Below are 25487 nucleotides of genomic sequence, written 5' to 3'. Positions count from 1 at the left end.
GAGATACAAAGAAACTGGAAGAGTCACAGAAAGGCAAAGAAGTGGACAATGCCCCGTGGAACTCGCACATTTAAGGGAGGTGAGAGGCACCAAGGTGTCATGTTAGACCATTCAAAACCTTTTAAATCAGCATGGTCTGCGTGCTAGACGACCTGCAAGGGTACCTGACCACACCACCAGGCACAGGCATCATCATCTTGCATGGGCCAGGGAGCATCTATGCTGGATGAGGGACCAGTGAGTCTCAGTGCTGTTCACTCATGAAAGTCGATTCAAGCAGAAATGATGGCTGCCTATGATATACGTCAAGGAGCGCTATGCATCAGCCACTGTTGTCACCAGACAATCCTTTGGTGGTAGTGTTGTTAGAGAGTGGGCAGGTGTGTCTAGTCAATACAGAACTACCCTACACTTTGTGAATGGTACAGTGACAGAAGCCCATACTACTTGAATAACATCATTAATCCAGTCATTGTGCCTCTGCATGAACAACACAGGCCTAATTTCATCTTCATGGACGACAAAGCGCCAGTTCATTGAGGTCACATCATTAGTGAACGGCTGCTGGAGACTAGGGTACCTCAAATGGAGTGGCCTGCACTTTCTCCAGACCTGAATCCCATTGAAAACCTATAGGATCAGCTTAGTGGCCGTATAGAGGCTCGTAACTCTGTACCCCAGAACCTCAATGATCTGAGGGACGCCCTTCAATAAAAGTGAGATGCCATGCCTTAGCAGACAATAAGTCAACTTGTGAACAGCAGGAGACGTTGTTGTCAAGCTGTAGTTGATGCTCAAGGCCACATGACAAGTTATTGAGACAGTGACATTTTTATGAGGGGGTATACCCAGCACTATTGTTGGCTTTTGTTTCCAAAAAATAGTTTGAGATGAGGAAATCACCATTGCTGCTTCTACTTAAATGCCCTATCGCTGTAGCGTGAATTTTTTTATGTTTTCCATAAATTTCACCCGAAAGACAAATATCCCTAACCTTTTGTGAGTAGTGCATGCACCACCATCCACCAGTTTCTGCATAACAGAAACTGTTAAATCTGGTGTGCCACATTGTGCCCTTAGTCACATCATGTGATGTCAGGCACTGCAAAACAATGATATCCCAAATTCAAAACAATTGTAAAAGTAACATAGTAAAGTCAATCTCCAGTTATTGGAGATTGTACTTACCAGTAGTTATTTCATGTTTGAAGATGATTTTTTTTGTTCAAATTCAGTCATATACAGGTGGGTTTACAACTCCGATTGGCAGAATATTGGGATGAATGTTCCTGATAATCTCCCTATCTAAAGGTGCTATATAGGGATGAGCGAATCGAATTTGGATGAAACATCCAAAGTCGATTTGAATAAAACTTCGGTCCAATACTGTACAGAGCGAGCGTTCTGTACAGTTTTAGAATGTATTGGCTTAGATGAGCCAAAGTTGGACCGAAGTTTTATGTGAATCGACTTCTGATGTTTCATCCGAAGTCGAGTCGCTCATCCCTAGTGCTATAGATCACCCAATAAATGAGTGAAACATTTGGTTATCGGGTGAAGCAACCGTTCATGCGGGCATCTAAATTATTTTTTTTGGGAAGCAGATTGTGGTATCTAAATAGTGATCTGCTGCCCAGAAACAAATCCATCTATATATCATCATAATAACCCAGAGATATCTAAACCAACCAAACCCAAATTCTCCTGGAGGTGTAAATCAAATTCAAGATATTTTACAAAATTATTTCCCATCATGCATAAGATTAAATTATCCAAACAATCCACGTGTTATAAGCCACAGGTTTTACACATAGTTTAAATGAAACTCTCCCAGGCAGAACAGTGTACAAATCTGATGTTTTAACTCATAGTGCTATTTTCATGCACAATTAGATATGACAGCCCAGCCAAATCAGGTTAGAACATGGTACGGAATTGCACCTAAGAACTGAAATAACTTAGATCTCAAGAACAAGCTCGAGCATTGTTGTCTATTGCAATTTACTTTACGTTATAGAAATCCTTTGGACGTGTTTTACTCAGCAAAGCATAGATTTTCATCCATTGAGGAAGGCCTTTACTAAATCAAATGCACATTTCTTAGATGAAGAATAAATAATTGATGAATTCAAGATAAATATTTTTATTTTTTTTATAAATGTTGTCAAACCTACGCCCTGGGTTCAGAATGGATTAATAAAAAATGTGACAGAGGTAGATTGTAAGCTCTCACGGACAGGGTTCTCTTCCCCTCTGTATCAGTCTGGTAATAGTTTCATGTTTATCGTATTTGTGTTTATTATATTATATATGTGTAACCCTTTCTTGATGGATCAGGTAAGTATGATTTCCTTTTGATTTTTTACCCTATTTCAGGTTAAGTCTATTCGCTACCACGAAGCACAAGGAAATTCAGCTTCGCAGCAAATCCACTTTATCCTGAAATTCGGATAAAATAAATAATAATCAAATAATAATAATAATAGATGAAATAAAAGCAGTTACAAATATGTCTCCAAAAGCAATAAAATTATTGTAAAGAATCAGACAAACATGGCTGCTTTCTTCCAGGAGCAGCCATTATACGGGACCATGGGTTGCGGCAGGCATTGCAGCTCAGTTCCTCTGAAATTAATGATGAGCGGCAATAATGACCCAGTCTGAAGATGTGTGATGCTGGTTTGGATTAAAGTAGTCATGTTGTTTAGCACTGCATCCCCTTTTCTGATTTTCCCTGGACAACACTGCCCCTGCTACCTGCTATGCCGGAGGCTGAGGCACAACCCAATTCAAGTGAGTGGGACCTGCTGTGTAATTTCAGAATATATAAAACACAGACACACATAGAAACATAGAATGTGTCGGCAGATAAGAACCATTTGGCCCATCTAGTCTGCCCAATATACTGAATACTGTGAATAGCCCTTGGCCCTATCTTATATGAAGGATGGCCTTATGCCTATCCCATGCATGCTTAAACCCCTTCACTGTATTTGCAGCTACCACTTCTGCAGGAAGGCTATTCCATGCATCCACTACTCTCTCAGTAAAGTAATACTTCCTTATATTACTTTTAAACCTTTGCCCCTCTAATTTAAAACTGTGTCCTCTTGTGGTAGTTTTTCTTCTTTTAAATATGCTCTCCTCCTTTACCGAGTTGATTCCCTTTATGTATTTAAAAGTTTCTATCATATCCCCTCTGTCTCTTCTTTCTTCCAAGCTATACATATTAAGGTCCTTTAACCTTTCCTGGTAAGTTTTATCCTGCAATCCATGTACTAGTTTAGTAGCTCTTCTCTGAACTCTCTCTAGAGTATCTATATCCTTCTGGAGATATGGCCTCCAGTACTGCGCACAATACTCCAAGTGAGGTCTCACCAGTGTTCTGTACAGCGGCATAAGCACTTCACTCTTTCTACTGCTTATACCTCTCCCTATACATCCAAGCATTCTGCTGGCATTTCGTGCTGCTCTATTACATTGTCTTTTCTCCTGAATGTCTACAGCTAAATGCTGCCATATAGTGCCAAAGGAAACTTCCCTAGAATGCTGCCATAATACCTCTATACAGTAAACAAATAATATGATTAGTGAGGAGCGAATTATTGAAAAGTTTGATTCAGCTGCTTTGCCAAAATTTACAGAAAAAAAATCACTTTGTGATGAATTACCTTGTCACGAAGCGCATTTCTTTGTAAGTAGAGTTGAGCGAACACCTGGATGTTCGGGTTCGAGAAATTCGGCCGAACTTCCCGGAAATGTTCGGGTTCGGGATCCGAACCCGACCCGAACTTCGTCCCGAACCCGAACCCCATTGAAGTCAATGGGGACCCGAACTTTTGGGCACTAAAAAGGCTGTAAAACAGCCCAGGAAAGAGCTAGAGGGCTGCAAAAGGCAGCAACATGTAGGTAAATCCCCTGCAAACAAATGTGGATAGGGAAATGAATTAAAATAAAAATTAAAAAAATAAAAATGACCCAATATCAATTGGACAGAGGTCCCATAGCAGAGAATCTGGCTTCACGTCAGCAGAGAATCAGTCTCTTCATGCCATAGCAAAGAATCTGGCTTCATGTCAGCACAGAATCAGTCTCTTCATGCCATAGCAGAGAATCTGGCTTCATGTCAGCACAGAATCAGTCTTCATGTCATAGCAGAGAATCAGGCTTCACCTCACCCACCACTGGCACAGGCCACTGTCACACATTTAGGCCCCGGCACCCAGGCAGAGGAGAGAGGTCCCGTAACAGAGAATCTGGCCTTATGTCAGCGCAGAATAAGTCTTCATGTCATAGCAGAGAATCAGGCTTCACGTCACCCACCACTGGAACAGGCCACTGTCACATATTTAGGCCCAGGCACCCAGGCAGAGGAGAGAGGTCGCGTAACAGAGAATCTGGCTTCATGTCAGCACAGAATAAGTCTTCATGTCATAGCAGAGAATCAGGCATCACGTCACCCACCACTGGAACAGGCAACTGTCACACATTTAGGCCCAGGCACCCAGGCAGAGGAGAGAGGTCCCGTAACAGAGAATCTGGCCTTATGTCAGCGCAGAATCAGTCTTCATGTCATAGCAGAGAATCAGGCTTCACGTCACCCACCACTGGAACAGGCCACTGTCACACATTTAGGCCCCGACACCCAGACAGAGGAGAGCGGTCCCGTAACAGAGAATCTGGCCTAATGTCAGCGCAGAATCAGTCTTCATGTCATAGCAGAGAATCAGGCTTCACGTCACCCACCACTGGAACAGGCCACTGTCACACATTTAGGCCCAGGCACCCAGGCAGAGGAGAGAGGTCCCGTAACAGAGAATCTGGCCTTATGTCAGCACAGAATCTGTCTTCATGTCATAGCAGAGAATCAGGCATCACGTCACCCACCACTGGAACAGGCCACTGTCACACATTTAGGCCCAGGCACCCAGGCAGAGGAGAGAGGTCCCGTAACAGAGAATCTGGCCTTATGTCAGCGCAGAATCAGTCTTCATGTCATAGCAGAGAATCAGGCTTCACGTCACCCACCACTGGAACAGGCCACTGTAACACATTTAGGCCCCGGCACCCGGACAGAGGAGAGCGGTCCCGTAACAGAGAATCTGGCCTTATGTCAGCGCAGAATCAGTCTTCATGTCATAGCAGAGAATCAGGCTTCACGTCACCCACCACTGGAACAGGCCACTGTCACACATTTAGGCCCAGGCACCCAGGCAGAGGAGAGAGGTCCCGTAACAGAGAATCTGGCCTTATGTCAGCGCAGAATCAGTCTTCATGTCATAGCAGAGAATCAGGCTTCACGTCACCCACCACTGGAACAGGCCACTGTCACATATTTAGGCCCCGGCACCCAGGCAGAGGAGAGAGGTCGCGTAACAGAGAATCTGGCTTCATGTCTGCACAGAATAAGTCTTCATGTCATAGCAGAGAATCAGGCATCACGTCACCCACCACTGGAACAGGCCACTGTCACACATTTAGGCCCCGGCACCCAGACAGAGGAGAGCGGTCCCGTAACAGAGAATCTGGCCTTATGTCAGTGCAGAATCAGTCTTCATGTCATAGCAGAGAATCAGGCTTCACGTCACCCACCACTGGAACAGGCCACTGTCACACATTTAGGCCCAGGCACCCAGGCAGAGGAAAGAGGTCCCGTAACAGAGAATCTGGCCTTATGTCAGCACAGAATCTGTCTTCATGTCATAGCAGAGAATCAGGCATCACGTCACCCACCACTGGAACAGGCCACTGTCACACATTTAGGCCCAGGCACCCAGGCAGAGGAGAGAGGTCCCGTAACAGAGAATCTGGCCTTATGTCAGCGCAGAATCAGTCTTCATGTCATAGCAGAGAATCAGGGTTCACGTCACCCACCACTGGAACAGGCCACTGTCACACATTTAGGCCCAGGCACCCAGGCAGAGGAGAGAGGTCCCGTAACAGAGAATCTGGACTTATGTCAGCGCAGAATCTGTCTTCATGTCATAGCAGAGAATCAGGCTTCACGTCACCCACCACTGGAACAGGCCACTGTCACACATTTAGGCCCCGGCACCCAGGCAGAGGAGAGAGGTCCCGTAACAGAGAATCTGGCCTTATGTCAGCGCAGAATAAGTCTTCATGTCATAGCAGAGAATCAGGCTTCACGTCACCCACCACTGGAACAGGCCACTGTCACATATTTAGGCCCAGGCACCCAGGCAGAGGAGAGAGGTCGCGTAACAGAGAATCTGGCTTCATGTCAGCACAGAATAAGTCTTCATGTCATAGCAGAGAATCAGGCATCACGTCACCCACCACTGGAACAGGCCACTGTCACACATTTAGGCCCAGGCACCCAGGCAAAGGAGAGAGGTCCCGTAACAGAGAATCTGGCCTAATGTCAGCGCAGAATCAGTCTTCATGTCATAGCAGAGAATCAGGCTTCACGTCACCCACCACTGGAACAGGCCACTGTCACACATTTAGGCCCAGGCACCCAGGCAGAGGAGAGAGGTCCCGTAACAGAGAATCTGGCCTTATGTCAGCACAGAATCTGTCTTCATGTCATAGCAGAGAATCAGGCATCACGTCACCCACCACTGGAACAGGCAACTGTCACACATTTAGTCCCAGGCACCCAGGCAGAGGAGAAAGGTCCCGTAACAGAGAATCTGGCCTTATGTCAGCGCAGAATCAGTCTTCATGTCATAGCAGAGAATCAGGCTTCACGTCACCCACCACTGGAACAGGCCACTGTCACACATTTAGGCCCCGGCACCCAGACAGAGGAGAGCGGTCCCGTAACAGAGAATCTGGCCTTATGTCAGCGCAGAATCAGTCTTCATGTCATAGCAGAGAATCAGGCTTCACGTCACCCACCACTGGAACAGGCCACTGTCACACATTTAGGCCCAGGCACCCAGGCAGAGGAGAGAGGTCCCGTAACAGAGAATCTGGCCTTATGTCAGCGCAGAATCAGTCTTCATGTCATAGCAGAGAATCAGGCTTCACGTCACCCACCACTGGAACAGGCCACTGTCACATATTTAGGCCCAGGCACCCAGGCAGAGGAGAGAGGTCGCGTAACAGAGAATCTGGCTTCATGGCAGCACAGAATAAGTCTTCATGTAATAGCAGAGAATCAGGCATCACGTCACCCACCACTGGAACAGGCCACTGTCACACATTTAGGCCCCGGCACCCAGACAGAGGAGAGCGGTCCCGTAACAGAGAATCTGGCCTTATGTCAGTGCAGAATCAGTCTTCATGTCATAGCAGAGAATCAGGCTTCACGTCACCCACCACTGGAACAGGCCACTGTCACTCATTTAGGCCCAGGCACCCAGGCAGAGGAAAGAGGTCCCGTAACAGAGAATCTGGCCTTATGTCAGCACAGAATCTGTCTTCATGTCATAGCAGAGAATCAGGCATCACGTCACCCACCACTGGAACAGGCCACTGTCACACATTTAGGCCCAGGCACCCAGGCAGAGGAGAGAGGTCCCGTAACAGAGAATCTGGCCTTATGTCAGTGCATAATCAGTCTTCATGTCATAGCAGAGAATCAGGCTTCACGTCACCCACCACTGGAACAGGCCACTGTCACACATTTATGCCCAGGCACCCAGGCAGAGGAGAGAGGTCCCGTAACAGAGAATCTGGCCTTATGTCAGCGCAGAATCAGTCTTCATGTCATAGCAGAGAATCAGGCTTCACGTCACCCACCACTGGAACAGGCCACTGTCACACATTTAGGCCCCGGCACCCAGACAGAGGAGAGGTTCATTCAACTTTAAGTTGCCCTGCAATATAATGGTAAAATGAAATTAAAAATTGTATTGAATGAGGAAGTGCCCTGGAGTAGAATAATATATTGTTAAGGGAAGGTAGTTAATATCTAATCTGCACAAGGGATGGACAGGTCCTGTGGGATCCATGCCTGGTTCATTTTTATGAACGTCAGCTTGTCCACATTGGCTGTAGACAGGCGGCTGCGTTTGTCTGTAATGACGCCCCCTGCCGTGCTGAATACACGTTCAGACAAAACGCTGGCCGCCGGGCAGGCCAGCACCTCCAAGGCATAAAAGGTTAGCTCTGGCCACGTGGACAATTTGGAGACCCAGAAGTTGAATGGGGCCGAACCATCAGTCAGTACGTGGAGGGGTGTGCACAGGTACTGTTCCACCATGTTAGTGAAATGTTGCCTCCTGCTAACACGTTCCGTATCAGGTGGTGGTGCACTTAGCTGTGGCGTGTTGACAAAACTTTTCCACATCTCTGCCATGCTAACCCTGCCCTCAGAGGAGCTGGCCGTGACACAGCTGCGTTGGCGACCTCTTGCTTCTCCTCTGCCTTCGCCTTGGGTTTCCACTGGTTCCCCTGTGACATTTGGGAATGCTCTCAGTAGCGCGTCTACCAACGTGCGCTTGTACTCGCGCATCTTCCTATCACGCTCCAGTGTAGGAAGTAAGGTGGGCACATTGTCTTTGTACCGGGGATCCAGCAGGGTGGCAACCCAGTAGTCCGCACACGTTAAAATGTAGGCAACTCTGCTGTCGTTGCGCAGGCACTGCAGCATGTAGTCGCTCATGTGTGCCAGGCTGCCCAGAGTTAAGGACAAGCTGTCCTCTGTGGGAGGCGTATCGTCATCGTCCTGTGTTTCCCCCCAGCCATGCACCAGTGATGGGCCCGAGCTGCTTTGGGTGCCACCCCGCTGTGAACATGCTTCATCCTCATCCTCCTCCACCTCCTCCTCATCCTCGTCCTCCTCGTCCTCCAGTAGTGGGCCCTGTCTGGCCACATTTGTACCTGGCCTCTGGTGTTGCAAAAAAACTCCCTCTGAGTCACTTTGAAGAGACTGGCCTGAAAGTGCTAAAAATGACCCCTCTTCCTCCTCTTCCTCCTGGGCCACCTCCTCTTCCATCATCGCCCTAAGTGTTTTCTCAAGGAGACATAGAAGTGGTATTGTAACGCTGATAACGGCGTCATCGCCACTGGCCATGTTGGTGGAGTACTCGAAACAGCGCAACAGGGCATACAGGTCTCGCATGGAGGCCCAGTCATTGGTGGTGAAGTGTGTCTGATCCACAGTGCGACTGACCCGTGCGTGCTGCAGCTGAAACTCCACTATGGCCTGCTGCTGCTCGCACAGTCTGTCCAGCATATGCAAGGTGGAGTTCCACCTGGTGGGTACGTCGCATATGAGGCGGTGAGCGGGAAGGCGGAAGTTATGCTGTAGCGCAGACAGGCGAGCAGTGGCAGGGTGTGAACGCCGGAAGCGCGAACAGACGGCCCGCACTTTATGCAGCAGCTCTGACATGTCGGGGTAGTTGCGAATGAACTTCTGCACCACCAAATTCAGCACATGCGCCAGGCAAGGGATGTGCGTCAAACCGGCTAGTCCCAGAGCTGCAACGAGATTTCGCCCATTATCGCACACCACCAGGCCGGGCTTGAGGCTCACCGGCAGCAACCACTCATCGGTCTGTTGTTCTATACCCCCCCACAACTCCTGTGCGGTGTGGGGCCTGTCCCCCAAACATATGAGTTTCAGAATGGCCTGCTGACGTTTACCCAGGGCTGTGCTGAAGTTGGTGGTGAAGGTGTGTGGCTGACTGGATGAGCAGGCGGAAGAAGAGGAGGAGGAAGCTGAGTAGGAGGAGGAGGAGACAGGAGGCAAAGAATGTTGCCCTGCGATCCTTGGCGGCGGAAGGACGTGCGCCAAACAGCTCTCCGCCTGGGGCCCAGCCGCCACTACATTTACCCAGTGTGCAGTTAGGGAGATATAGCGTCCCTGGCCGTGCTTACTGGTCCACGTATCTGTGGTTAGGTGGACCTTGCCACAGATGGCGTTGCGCAGTGCACACTTGTTTTTATCGGACACTTGTTTGTGCAGGGAAGGCACGGCTCTCTTGGAGAAGTAGTGGCGGCTGGGAACAACATACTGTGGGACAGCAAGTGACATGAGCTGTTTGAAGCTGTGTGTGTCCACCAGCCTAAATGACAGCATTTCATAGGCCAGTAGTTTAGAAATGCTGGCACTGAGGGCCAGGGATCGAGGGTGGCTAGGTGGGAATTTACGCTTTCTCTCAAATGTTTGTGAGATGGAGAGCTGAACGCTGCCGTGTGACATGGTTGAGATGCTTGGTGACGCAGGTGGTGGTGTTGGTGGTACATCCCATGTTTGCTGGGCGGCAGGTGCCAACGTTCCTCCAGAGGTAGAGGAAGAGGCCGAGGCGGCGGCAGCAGCAGCAGAAGAGGCCGAGGCGGCGGCAGCAGCAGAAGAGGCCGAGGCGGCAGCAGCAGAAGAGGCAGCAGGGGGAGCCTGAGTGACTTCCTTGTTTTTAAGGTGTTTACTCCACTGCAGTTCATGCTTTGCATGCAGGTGCCTGGTCATGCAGGTTGTGCTAAGGTTCAGTACGTTAATGCCTCGCTTCAGGCTCTGATGGCACAGCGTGCAAACCACTCGGGTCTTGTCGTCAGCACATTGTTTGAAGAAGTGCCATGCCAGGGAACTCCTTGAAGCTGCCTTTGGGGTGCTCGGTCCCAGGTGGCGGCGGTCAGTAGCAGGCGGAGTCTCTTGGCGGCGGGTGTTCTGATTTTGCCCACTGCTCCCTCTTTTGCTACGCTGTTGGCTCGGTCTCACCACTGCCTCTTCCTCCGAACTCTGAAAGTCAGTGGCACGACCTTCATTCCATGTGGGGTCTAGGACCTCATCGTCCCCTGCATCGTCTTCCACCCAGTCTTGACCCCTGACCTCCTGTTCAGTCTGCACACTGCAGAAAGACGCAGCAGTTGGCACCTGTGTTTCGTCATCATCAGAGACGTGCTGAGGTGGTATTCCCATGTCCTCATCATTAGGAAACATAAGTGGTTGTGCGTTAGTGCATTCTATCTCTTCCACCCCTGGTGAAGAGCTAGGTGGATGCCCTTGGGAAACCCTGGCAGCAGAGTCTTCAAACAGCATAAGAGACTGCTGCATAACTTGAGGCTCAGACAGTTTCCCTGATATGCATAGGGGTGATGTGACAGACTGATGGGCTTGGTTTTCATGCGCCATTTGTGCGCTTTCTGCAGAAGACTGGGTGGAAGATAATGTGAACGTGCTGGATGCACTGTCGGCCACCCAATTGACTAATGCCTGTACCTGCTCAGGCCTTACTATCCTTAGAACGGCATTGGGCCCCACCAAATATGGCTGTAAATTCTGGCGGCTACTGGGACCTGAGGTAGTTGGTACACTAGGACGTGTGGCTGTGGCAGAACGGCCACGTCCTCTCCCAGCACCAGAGGGTCCACTAACACCACCACGACCATGTCCGCGTCCGCGTCCCTTATTAGATGTTTTCCTCATTGTTCCCGTTCACCACAATTTTGAGAATGGAAAATTTGGGAATAGTTTTTCAACCCAGAAAAAAAAGTGTGCTTTTAAGGTCGCTACAAATAACTTGACCAGCTAAAACAGTACAGATTTGCTTGAATAGAAATGTGAGACCTGTTTTTTTTTTGCACTGTGTGACAGGTTAAGGTTTAATCTCAGAATCAGACTTCTATCTGCACGGTAGCGTGTGTCTTAGGTTTTTCTGAATGACACTATCAGTACCTTCAATGTAAGATATCCTTTTTGGGATAGATTTCAAGTAGGCCTCAAATACCAGAAACTAGTTATTTTGAGAATGGCAAATTTGGGAATAGTTTTTCAACCCAGAAAAAAAAAGTGTGCTTTTACGGTCGCTACAAATAACTTGACCAGCTAAAACAGTACAGATTTGCTTGAATAGAAATGTGAGACCTGTTTTTTTTTGCACTGTGTGACAGGTTAAGGTTTAATCTCAGAATCAGACTTCTATCTGCACGGTAGCGTGTGTCTTAGGTTTTTCTGAATGACACTATCAGTACCTTCAATGTAAGATATCCTTTTTGGGATAGATTTCAAGTAGGCCTCAAATACCAGAAACTAGTTATTTTGAGAATGGCAAATTTAGGAATAGTTTTTTAACCCAGAACAAAAAGTGTGCTTTTACGGTCACTACAAATAACTTGACCAGCTAAAACAGTACAGATTTGGTTGAATAGAAATGTCAGGTCTATTTTTTAGGCTCTGGGTGACAGGCTCAACTTGCCCCTGATGTAGTATATGGCCAAAAAATAACCACACTGTTGATGGTTAAATGCACTTGGGTGACACAGGCTCAGCCTGCACCAGATGTAGTATATGGCCAAAAAATAATCAGACTGTTGATGGTTAAATGCACTTCGGGGACACAGGCTCAGCCTGCAGCTGATGTAGTATATGGCCAAAAAATAACCAGACTGTTGATGGTTAAATGCACTTCGGTGACACAGGCTCAGCCTGCAGCTGATGTAGGATATAGCACAAAATAACCACACTATTGATGGTTAAATACACTTGGTGATAGTTTGTGCTGGCGCACCACAAGTCACAAAATGGCCGCCGATCACCCCAGAAAAAAAATGATCTAAAAACGCTCTGGGCAGCCTCAAAAAAGTGAGCAAGTCAATACTAGCACTTCAATGATCCACAGCTGCAGATCGATCACAGAATGAAGTCTTTTGGAGGAGTTAATCACTGCCTATTCTCGCCCTAACGTCGCAGCTGCAACCTCTCCCTATGCTTGAATCAGCAGAGTGACGTGCAGCGCAACGTGACCCAAGCTTATATAGAGGCTGGGTCACATGCTGCACTGGCCAATCACAGCCATGCCAATAGTAGGCAAGGCTGTGATGGCCTCTTGGGGCAAGTAGTATGACGCTTGTTGATTGGCTGCTTTGCAGCCTTTCAAAAAGCGCCAAGAAAGCGCTGAACACCGAACCCGAACACAGACTTTTACGAAAATGTTTCTTGTTCGGGTCCGTGTCACGGACACCCCAAAATTCGGTACGAACCCGAACTATACAGTTCGGGTTCGCTCATCCCTATTTGTAAGTAGTGGGTGAAATGACAGAAAGCGGCAATTGCGCCGCCCCCATCTTTGTACTCCTCAGATGCTGTGTTCATAGCTGATGGTAGCATCTGATATAAATAGCAGAGTGTTAAATGTTTTTAAAAAAAATCATATTTACCTGATCAATTTGCTTGAAGATCTGCCACCATCCGTCGTGAGCAAATGGATCAGGTAAGTAAGATTTTTTAGTTTTTTTTACACTATTTAAAAATTGTTAAATCTATTCACCACTAGTGTTGGTTGAGCACCAAAGTGCTTGTGTGCTCTACAGAGCACCCGAACACAATGGAAGTCAATAGGAGAACCCGAGCATTAAACCAGGCACCCCCTGCTCTGAAGAGGGGAGGGTATTGGGACTCTAGTTCGGCTTAGGAGTCCCTGCTCTGACTCCATATATAGTTATGTCCATATATGGAGTCAGTGCTTGGGGACACCCAGTGTATTTAAATCTAATTTAGCCTCTATTTCTGAAAAGTTTCTGGTGTGATTTGAACTCACAACCTTCTACATAACAGCCAAGATTCTTATCCACTACACTATAGAGCTACATGGCTTTCTACTAGTAAGTATTCCTATACAACAGAAGTCTCATATTTTATTTATTTATTTTTTAAGCAACTGGCCATGCAGCTCTATAGTGTAGCGGATAAGATTATTGGCAGTAATGTAGAAGGTTGTGAGTTTGAATCCCACCAGAAACTTTTCAGAAATAGAGGCTAAATTTTATTTAAACATATATATAAATTTTTAGCCATAATATATTTACATATATTATTATACATTTAGAATATATTATAATATATGTTAAAATATTATGGCTAAAACATCAGTAGTAGTTTCCGACATATTATTCATTCATATATATCAGAAATATGACTATATACACATATATATATAATTTAGTAATTACACATTTACAATAAAAAAAATATATATAAATTTAATTTAATCTCTATTTCTAAAATGTTGCAGGCGGGAGGATTTGAACTCACAACCTTCTACATTACAGCCAAGAACCTTAACCACTACACTATAGAGCTGAATGGCCAGTTACTAAAATAAAAAAATATGAGACTTCTGCTCTATAGGAATACTTACTACTAGTAAGTATTCCTATATAGCAGAAGTCTCATATTTTGTATTTATTTATTTATTTATTAAGTAACTGGCCGTGCAGCTGTATAGTGTAGTAGTTAACATTCTTGTCTGTAATGTCGAAGGTTGTGAGTTCGAATCCCACTAGAAACTTTTCAGAAATAGAGGCTAAATTAGATTTTAAATACACTGACTCGAGCACACAAATTATTTGGCCGAACACTGCGATGCTCGAGCCGACCTGGTGTTCTGCCGAGCATGATCGCCCAACACTATTCATCTCCAGGAAACATGAAAAAATTCAGCTTCGCTGCGAATCAAATTTATCCTGAAATTCAGATCAACATTAAATATGATCATGTAGTACTCACATAAGAAAGGGTGTGGCTTATTTGGGAAGGGGGGCGTCTCAAAAATGCTGCACTGTAAATGCTTAACTGTAAAGTCCCTGTAAAGCGGTTGTCTCACTTCAGCAAATGGCATTTATTATATAGAGAAAGTTAATATAAGGCACTTATTAATGTATTGTGATTGTCCATATTGCCTCCTTTGCTGGCTGGATTCATTTTTGACCACCCTGCAATCCAGCAGCGGTGGTCGTCCTTGCACACTATAGGAAAAAGCACCACCCTGTCGAATGCGCAGCACCTCCTGTCCTGGCCACCTCATATCTGCTCTGCAGCAGTGACCATAACCCCTGGAAACGATCAGTGTATAATGAGATTAATCCAGCTAGCAAAGGAGACAATATGGACAATCACAATACATTAGTAAGTGCCTTGTATTAACTTTCTCTACATGATAAATGCCACTTGCTGAAGTGAGACGACCCCTTTAAACTCTAAGGCATTGATGGGATTAACGGTAAAGACATTAGGTAGTAGTCCACTGAAAGCGTATTTTACATGCTCCACTCTCTGGTTGCTCTTGGGGTCTAGTCCTGGGGGTCTCTAAGAAATCACCGTTCAGGGTAATTATTTATTTATACCACCCCCTAAAGAAACCTTTGCAAGTATGTGGGTTCAACAGTACAAAAATAGATTACACAAAGAGAATGGCGTGAAGCCGCAGTAAAGGCCCCTCAAAAAGAGCTTAACTCAGAAACTTGATAGAAAACCTACAAAAGGGCACTGAAAGCTGATGAACTATAAAAATATTATTTTATTGGGTACATGATTAAAAGCATACATGGAGATAACAGACAAATGCACAAAAGTGCAGCACAATCCTGGGAGAGCTGGTAGAGTACAAAAAATAGTAAAAAGACAGAAGTGACCCGGGTAGGGATGTATCTAAATAAGGCAAGGTTACCATATAAGATATATGTTGAAGGGATACCCACTATTGATGGGAGTATATATAATCTCGTCAAATATAAAGTGCAAGTGCAAGCCTATATCTAAGCAAAGGAGAGGAGAAATAACCCTTCAATGTGGGTCCCTGAACACATATATATGCATATATCTATTCAATGTCTTTCTTATATGGCAGGGCACTTCCGAAACCTTGGGTTTGTTTATGGATGGCCTGAACCATAACACATATAACATCCATCTGACTTACAAATGCGATATGGAACAAATTGAATTCCTGGATGTTCTAATTAGACGTGATCAAACGGGCCATCTACAGACAAATATATATAGAAAAGAAACGTCTGTTAATGCTCTCTTACATGCGTCATCCTCTCACTCTCCGCAGACAATCAAAGCAATACCAACCGGTCAGTTTATTAGGATCAGGAGAGTGTGTTCCACTGATGAGGACTTTGAGATTCAGTCGGACATCTTGCGACAACGTTTCTTGGAAAGAGGGTACAGCAAGAGATCAGTAAAGAGAGCGTACAACAGGGCTAAACATTCGGTGCGGCAGGATCTCATCAACCCCAAACCAAAGACAGCAACATCTGACGTGGTAAGATATATCACCCCTTACCATTCGCAGTGGCAACACATGCGAGGGATTTTAGAGAGATTTTGGCCAATACTGAGGGCTGACCCAATTTTGGATAAAATATTACCACCAAATCCATCGGTTGTGCCCAGGAGGGCGAAAACCTTAGGAGATCATTTGGTTAGATCCTACTATGTCCCCCAAACACAAGGTACAATCTTTGGTTCAAAGGGACCAAAATGGGGGTGTTCCCCTTGTGGGAAATGTGTGGCCTGTGATAACATCTTAAAAACTACCGAGTTTATGAACTCTGCACAAACAAAAACATATAAAATCACACACCACATTTCGTGCACAACCAAAGGTGTAATCTACCATGCTACCTGTCCGTGTCCAAAAATTTACGTGGGACTGACAAGTAGGGAACTAAAAGTGCGAGTCCGCGAACACGTCCGAGATATTTTAAAATCGAAGGAGATTACTGAAGTGGATGATCTAAAACCGATCGCGAGACACTTTAAGAGCTTTCACGATAGCGACCCCTCATCCCTGAAAGTCTGTGGCATTGACCACATTGATTTAGGTATGCGCGGTGGTAACTTAATGAAACGATTGGCCCAATTAGAAACAAAGTGGATTTGGACCCTGGATACTAAACAACCAAAGGGCCTCAATGATGCCCTGTCGTATGCCCCTTTCCTACAGTGAACATGTAATTTTACATTTTAACAACATAAATGTTTTATACATTTTTGTTTTTTAACTCTTTTTCCTTTGATAGGATCCCATGTTCATAAGTATGTTTTATGTATCTTCCCACTGGCGAGTCCCGCTATTAATAATGTTTTTCTATCATAGGTCATTAAATGTATTTCTACGCTCTCCATAAGTATCTTGAGCATGCTTTATTGGACCATCTACGTCATCAATGATGCAATCTGAAGGATCGAAATGTCACTTCACGTTTTTCTTTTTCCAGTATACCATCATTCTCCATGGTTTACGAATGACATATATGTATTGTTCCCTTAGGTCCATATATGTATGTCACATATGTGTACCATTTTCACCTATTGATTATTCTTTTTTTCCATCACCCATACTATTTTGCACCTTGCACAATGCACTTATTCAGTACATTAATAACTCTTCCCCTGCTTTTCTCCACTTTGGGTTTGGTTGTGACTCCCGGCCATACAGTCTCCCTTTATTGGGTATTTCCCTGTTGGGAGACTGCGTGGCCGTGACTCATTTTACTTCATCCAATGTTTTATGAATTTGCACTATGCATTTATAAATATATTAGCAAAAAATTATTTTTTTCAGAGCTTAGTTTTGACTCCTTGCCATGCACTCTCCCCCCATTGGGCGACCTATTTGGGCTGCCGCACTGCTGGGAGTTTATATCGCTGTGACTCATTTTACCTAGTTCAACCATTCACTTTGCTTATTATGTTGTGCACATTGCACTATTATACATACACATATATAATTGCACTATTTTTCTTGATATATGTAATTTTATTTGTTGAGGTCGTGACTCGCGGCCATGATCTCTCCTTGTGTGGGTATCCGGTATAGGCTGCCACCCTTTTGGAGAGACTATGTAGCCGCGACTCACGCGACCTCGCCAAATTCATTATCTTTCTTTATGCACTTACTGTGTATCATAATTTTATGAATACGCAGGTGCATTATCGTGTGCCTATGTTCACCTGTTTACACTTCGTGACGCGCCTACTTGTGTCCTCCCCTTCTGGATGACGTTTTGAACCATTGTAGAAACATGTGACTATAATTCACGATCATGTGATCCGCCTGTATGACCCTGTTGGTTATAATACTGACTACTACGTGACCGCTGAGTATCTCGCGAGAGCATGACGTTTATCACGTCATGGAAGGTCCTTGAGCAATAGATGTAGTTGTAATATCGGCTACCTTTGAACATCCCGCGAGATTATGACGTTGTTGACGTCACGTAAGGTCCTTGAGCGAATAGGCGCAGCTGTACCTGCGCGATTGGCCACCGCGCGGTCCACCTGTGCCTCAGAACTCACGTGTCCGAGTAATGGATCCTGATTGGCGGAACACCTGTTTAAGAGGGACTACTCCAGTGGGAAGACTGTACCCCCAGAGGAAGGTTTCAAATCGAAACGCGCGTCGGGGTGTGCAGTCTTCCTGTGGACTTACCATCACTTTATATACGGTATGTGACCTCATTCCTGTTCATCTACTTACCTGTTAAACTTCTGCGGTTATCTTGTGTTTTTGTGACCAAACACTCACTAAGTGTTTTGTCTTATAAACTGTTATGTGATTTGCACATGCACTTTATTTACCCGCTCAGACTATTTGAATAGATATATGCATATATATGTGTTCAGGGACCCACATTGAAGGGTTATTTCTCCTCTCCTTTGCTTAGATATAGGCTTGCACTTGCACTTTATATTTGACGAGATTATATATACTCCCATCAATAGTGGGTATCCCTTCAACATATATCTTATATGGTAACCTTGCCTTATTTAGATACATCCCTACCCGGGTCACTTCTGTCTTTTTACTATTTTTTGTACTCTACCAGCTCTCCCAGGATTGTGCTGCACTTTTGTGCATTTGTCTGTTATCTCCATGTATGCTTTTAATCATGTACCCAATAAAATAATATTTTTATAGTTCATCAGCTTTCAGTGCCCTTTTGTAGGTTTTCTATGTGGGTTCAACAGTATAACCTATTGTCAAGTTTGAATGAACATTAGCCACAAAGCACTCATTCTCTTGTACCTCTTATCCAACTTTCAAAGGTTTTCTGGAATGTTCTGACCTCTCACATATTTGGACCTCACGTTTCTTTTCCCTTGAACCAGTGGAAAGAAGCTAGAAGGAAACTGATCAGAAAAAATTTCCCTTTGTTTCCACTTGGGTCAGTTTTGCCATCTCATGTCTTTGTTGAATGCCATATTTCTCCGTCAAGCTATGGTCCCCAGACTGGGTACCACTGATCTATGGAACACACCTTTATGTTGGGTTCACATGTGAAGTGTTTGATTTTGATTTTTGGGCCAGAATTGTTAAATCCAATGGTTTTACAAAACCCCATTCACATGAAACTGAAAACATTTGTATCTCCAACATGCTCTCTCTAAAGACCCCAAATACAAAAGAATAGCAAGAAACTGTAGTATAAAGATGTAAGCAATGTGAAGGTAAGATCACTTCCAGGGTTCTACCTTGAATGTGGAAATCCAACAAGTGTACTGAAGATGAAGCTGCACTCCAACGGCACAAGTGAAGTTGCAAAATGTACTTCTCCTTGCTGAGTGACATTACTTTTTCTTCTGTGACTTCTCATCTGTCCCACTGTGTATGTATGTATATATATATATATATATATATATATATATATATATAAATATAAATATAAATATAATACCCAAGAATACTGATGTAATGAGGGCCTTGTGTAGATGTAGCTTCCCACCTTACCTTTACCAATTTCTCAAGATACAAATTCAGTATAATATTGCAACTTTGAAGCAAAACCTTCAACAGGCAATCCATATCACATATAGTGTTGGGAGCGAATATTCAAATCCCGAATATTAATCGCAAATATCGGCACTTCAAGAATATAGTGATATACAGTACATTCGTAATTTCGAATATTCTAGATTTTTTTTCAGCAGTATCCTCCCTTCTTGCTTGTGAGCCAATGAGAAGACTGCAATGTCTTTGTCTGAGCTTAGCAACATCCCTAGCAACCAATAGGAAAGTTGCCTACTCCTTACTATATAAGAACCTCCCCGGCAGCCATTTTCTACAATTTTTTAGAGTTCTGAGAGAGAGAGAGCAGTGTCATTGCTGTGCTCTGTGCTTTCCACACTACATTAGATAGATAGTTAGTTAGCTTATATATATAATACAGATAGTTAGTGAAAGGTAGTCAGTGTAGGTTATATCCTGATATAGTGTAGCTGTTGCAGTGCAGTGTGTTAGGTGGTGTGATAGATTCTGCTGTCCATACATGCATGCAGACCTGCTAGAATGTGAAGTTTCACGTATTGCGCCAAAATATTTGCATCATTAGTGCAGATTATCGCAATCGCGAATATATTGGAGCACTCTAACTGCATATAAAGCCATTTTAAATGTTCTGCCATGCCAACCATTTTCTCCAGTCTCAGGAAACTTCTAGCAGCTTGGAAAATGTAGCAAAAGTGACCCACACCTGTATTTTGCGCACATTATGCGAATATTACATTGCCGAATTTCTGCAATCAAGAAAATTATTGCGAATTCGAGCATTCGTGAATATTTGACGAATATTCGCCCAAATATTCGTGAAATATCGCAAATTCGAATATAGCCCCTGCCACTCATCACCAATCACATAGACAAATATGGCTACTTTCACACTAGTGTGTGAAAGTAGCCAATAGCAGAAAGGAAAAGCACAGATAGTAGCCTAAGCCATCTCCAGACAGAGTATCCCTAAATTATTATTTTTTTATTTCGAAGCTAGTCATCCTGTGCTACACATCTCTGGATTTGCTGATTCAAGAGGAAAAGATAAGGAAGGAACTATATAATAAGCATACAAGTAGTACAGATATGACTAAGTTCACACTTGCTTTGTGTATTTATAGCATGCGGCATTATTCCTCGTATCAAATCAGAATTTGGGATGATAAGAAGAGTCTGTGACCTTCTTTTCTTTATTGTTCATTTTACAGGCATGAACATTCACCTTGAATGAATTCACATTGCTGCCTGTCCCAAGTGGAGCTCAGAATCCAATTTCACAATATTGAGTCAACAAAAACACACATTAGGGCCAATTTCACCAAAAAAACTTTTTCATATGGTTTTACATTCTGGAAGTAGGAAACCCATCCCATGTCAACTAACTTAACAAATATGGTACAGGTCAGAAACTCTGTACTCACAAGACTATCCAGTAACTAATGAGCCCACCTTGGCATTCTATAAGCACTAAGTGCCCTTTTTACATCTATTTAGTGTGATATAGATGTGTCTACCCTTATATTTTCTTAAATTTAGTTAAAGGGGTTGTGCCATCTCAAGAATTGGTGGCACATCGCTAGGATATGTCTGATAGATGTGGGTCCCACCTCTTGGACCCACACCTATCTTTAGAACGGAGCCCATAAACTAAAGGAGGGCAGACTGTGCATGTGGGCCGGCCTCCATTAATGTCTATGGGAGTGGCAAAAATAGCCAAGTGCTGGCTCAGCTATTTTCGGCACTCTCATAGAAATGAATAGAGGGAGGCGGAGTATGCGCAGTCCGTTCTCCTTCACCTTGCTCCATTCTCAGTAAATGGAGTGGTAGCCTCATTTCCAATTTATTTCTAAGGGACTTCCGAAAATAGGTGAGCTCATCGCTCAGCTATTTTCGGCAATCCCATAGAAATGAATGGAGGGCAGCCGAGCATCAAAGGTCTGCTCTCCTATACTTTTTGGGATTTGTTCTAGAGATAGTTGCTGGTCCCAAAGATGGGACCCGCACTTATCAGACATTGTTGGCATATCCTAGCGATATGCCACCAATGCTTGAGATGATGCAACCCCTTTAAGGGCTTCAATGTTTCACAAAACAAATTGAATTCAATATCGCCACCTTCTGGCAAAGCCCTTGAATAGTCCCTGTACTTTCACACAATTTTATTTAATTTAATAGAGAATGATGTAACTAGCAAATTTCTAAACCACTTTGTTTAAAAAATCTGCCTGCATCTACCTGAAAAAAAGCTATAAATTCATGGCCATTAGGGGTCTCACTTCCCCCTAATTTGCTGTCCACTGCCCGTTGTCAGGAAAGATTAGTGCCTGGTAATAGAGACGGCTGACAGGAAGTCTGTAAGTATGATTTCTCCCTCCTTATCTGTTCTGTGAGCTCTGGAACTGAAAACAAACATAGTGGGAAGTAAGAGAAAAGATGTCACAGCAGTATAGTGCTGGCAGAAGGGAGACACCCAAATGCTTCTGAGAAAAATGCATCTAGCTGTGCAACTGAAACAGGGAATAAAATGGCTGAAAAAAACATTAGGAAAGCCCAAGCATAACTGTTTCTTCAGTTATGGTTATACAAGGAACCACAGCCATTATGCAAACTTAAAAAAAAACAAAAAAAACTCAGGTGTGCTTTAACAGATTGCAGTTCCCATCACAACCACTGGGAGGCTACAAACTGACAAATAGATACAGTATCTCATGGCAGAGTAATGCAAATATTTTTTTTTTCAAAAAATAAAATATATAACACGTCATGCCAAATTCTTCTTAAAAATAAAATTTTTATTTTTCCCCCCATTATCTTTATTATCTCTTTTACAATCAATACATAATAGAGTACAACTTTTTATGGTGTATGATAACATGTAGAACGGTAGAATAAACTGTGTAGAATAAAAAAAAAAATAACAAAAAAACATACCCCTCCCGATCTGCACATTTGATCAAAACGTTCAGTGGAAATGTCCAAGCTCATTCATATTTTAAAAAATCAAAGGGTAATAGCTGAACAGAAATACCTTTGTTTCCTTGGAAAGCAATTAGGCTGGTGATGGCAGGTCTCAAGTGAGAATCCAACTCTCAGATGGACTGTAATTACTTACTATTTGCTATTAGAAACAGAACACTTTCTTGATTGAAAAGCCTAATTACCTGGGATGTGGAGGGTTGCGCTAACAATTGTACTTTTTAAGGTCTAATGAAACTATTCATGCACATTTGTCCGGGATAAACCAGCAATCAACAGATGAGATCTCTAAGACCACAATATTAATGTTTCATCCAGTTTTTTTGGATTAATTGCATTCAATTGAATTTATAAATGTGTGGTTTTTATATCATAAATATTGCTGTACTATTATTCTGTCTTTTTGAAATGTTATCATTTTTAGATTTGACATTTTCATGTTAATTTGTCCAAACAAACATTATATTTATTTACATCTGTAAGCATAAAGAGTTTGAATTCTAAGGGGTAGATTTATCAAAGTGAGTGTAAAGAAAAACTGGCTTAGTTGCACAAAGCAAACAATCAGATTCCGCTTTTTATTTTCCAAAGGAGCTATGAAAAATGAAAGGTGGAATCTGATCGGTTGCTATTAGTGTTGAGCTAATTGAAGTCCGCATTTCGGAAAAATTGGATTCGCTGTGAAGCTGAATTTCCTCGTGCTTAATGGTAGCGGATCGATTTAACCAGAAATTGTGTAAAAAAAAAAAATAATATCATACTTACCTGATCCATTTGCTCACGACTGGCCAGCTGACGCCATCTTGCTTGAAGATCTCGGTTGAAATCCCATGTGCAGTGATATATGACATCACCACCCTGGCCGGTGTGATGACATCATCACAGGCTGCTCGAGTTTTCACACCAGATCTTTAAGCAAGATGGCGGTAGCTGGCCCGTTGTGAGCAAATGGGTAAGGTAAGTATTATTTTTTAATTTTATTTTGCACTCTGTTATTTATATCAGATACCGTGATCATGTATGAACGCGGCCTCTGAAGGGTACAATGACGGGGAGCGGTGCAATCGCCGCTCCCTGTCATTGCACCCACTACTTACAAAGAAATGTGCTTTGTGACAAAGTAATTTGTCATGAAGCGAATTTGCTTATAAAATTCGTCCAAGCAGCCGAATCGAATCAATGATTCGCTCATCACTAGTTGGCATGGGGTTTTCCTTACACCATTTTTATACTTCTGCTATGTGTGATTTAGCTTTCATAATTCGTTAATAAACAATTGATTTTTAACAATTCAAATTAGACCAGAATTTTTCAAAAATTCTGTCAAAGTCTAATTTTTGGAGATTCGATTAGGTTGAATTTCTCAAAATGGCATCAGCTTATTTTTTTAATCAGAAGATAGGAAAGAGTAAGGAAGATCACACGCCACCAAAAAGCAAACATATTGCGGAAGACTTAAAAAAAATCTCTACGGTGCAGTTTTCAAGAGGCTGTTACCACTAGCTAGCATGCGCTTACGCATAGCCATATATGTCGCTGTACTTTAAGATTACTAATGCTGTCTTGACATTACAGAGTTGCATATCGTCCTAGGAGACCACAGAATGTCATCCTCAACTTTTCAGGGCAAATAAAGCCCTTTCGATTCAGTTCAAATTTATTTGTCCCTGATTTGAATCTCCAGACCAATTCAACCGAATTGAATCCAAATTAAATTGCGCTCTTCACTACTTGTTAGTGCTGTGGTTACTATTTATTGTCTTGATGAGAATACATTCCTACCACTCAAAATAATGGACTGACATGAATGTAGCAGAATAGACCCCATCAATTTTAATGGGCTTCGTTTGGTTTCCATTCGAATGCACTCTTTTTTGGTGAAAAACAAAAAACTCCTGCATGCAGGTCTTTTTTTTGTCTGCTTTTTTTGGAAGAATCTGTGATGGAGGCCTCAAATACACATGTGAACATTCCCTGAGATATCTATCATCCTAATAATGCCCTGTTTGTGGCAGATCATTAAAGGGGTTGTCTCACTTCATTAAATGAGATTTATCATGTAGAGAAAGTTAATATTGCTTCCTTTGCTGGCTGGATTCAGTTTTCTATCTCATTATACACTTCTTGTTTCCATGGTTACGACCACCCTGTAAGCCAGCAGCGGTGGCCATGCTTGTACAATCTAGGAAAAAGTGCTGGCCTATGTGCACTCCCATGGGCCTGGCCACCATAGAGGCTGGCCCCTTTTCCTATAGTGTGCACAGTGTCCACTACTGCTGGATTGAAGGGTGGTCATAGTGCATAATTCAATGGAAAATTAATCGAACCAGCAAAGGAGGCAATATGGACAATCAATTCACAATATATTAGTAAGTGCCTTATATTAACTTTTTATACATGATAAATGTCACTTACTGAGGTGAGACAACCCCTTTAAGCCATAATAGAGATGGGATCCATGTTTGAGACCCCCATCTAAAGGCCAAAGTAAAGAACAACTATAGATATCAGCTTTTGCTCTGGAGGACTAGGTATGTCAGTGCATTACATAGACGACCTATTTATTTAAATATGTAATGCTTCATTTCATCTGTAGGTGATGCTGTAGAGAAATTGAAGACTGGATACCGGTTCTATCAAAGATACAGCTTAGGCTACTTTCACACTAGCGTTCAGAGCGGATCCGTCTGCTGTCTGCACAGACGGATCCTCTCCTATAATGCAGACGTTTGGATCCGTTCAGAACAGATCCGTCTGCATTATAGCTTAGAAAAAATTCTAAGTGTGAAAGTAGTTCAGACGGATCCGTCCAGACTTTACATTGAAAGTCAATGGGGGACGGATCCGTTTGAAGATTGAGCCATATTGAGTCAACTTCAAACGGATCCGTCCCCATTGACTTACATTGTAAGTCTGGACGGATCCACTTGCCTCCGCACGGCCAGGCCGCGTTCAGGTGTCCGCTTGCTGAGCGGAGCAGAGGCTGAACGCTGCCAGACTGATGCATTCTGAGCGGATCTGCGTCCACTCAGAATGCATTAGGGC

The sequence above is a fragment of the Bufo bufo genome, chromosome 2 (assembly GCF_905171765.1).
Source record: "Bufo bufo chromosome 2, aBufBuf1.1, whole genome shotgun sequence".
NCBI lineage: Eukaryota > Metazoa > Chordata > Amphibia > Anura > Bufonidae > Bufo > Bufo bufo.
The sequence above is the reverse complement of the archived record's forward strand: the minus strand, read 5'-3'. Positions refer to the sequence as shown.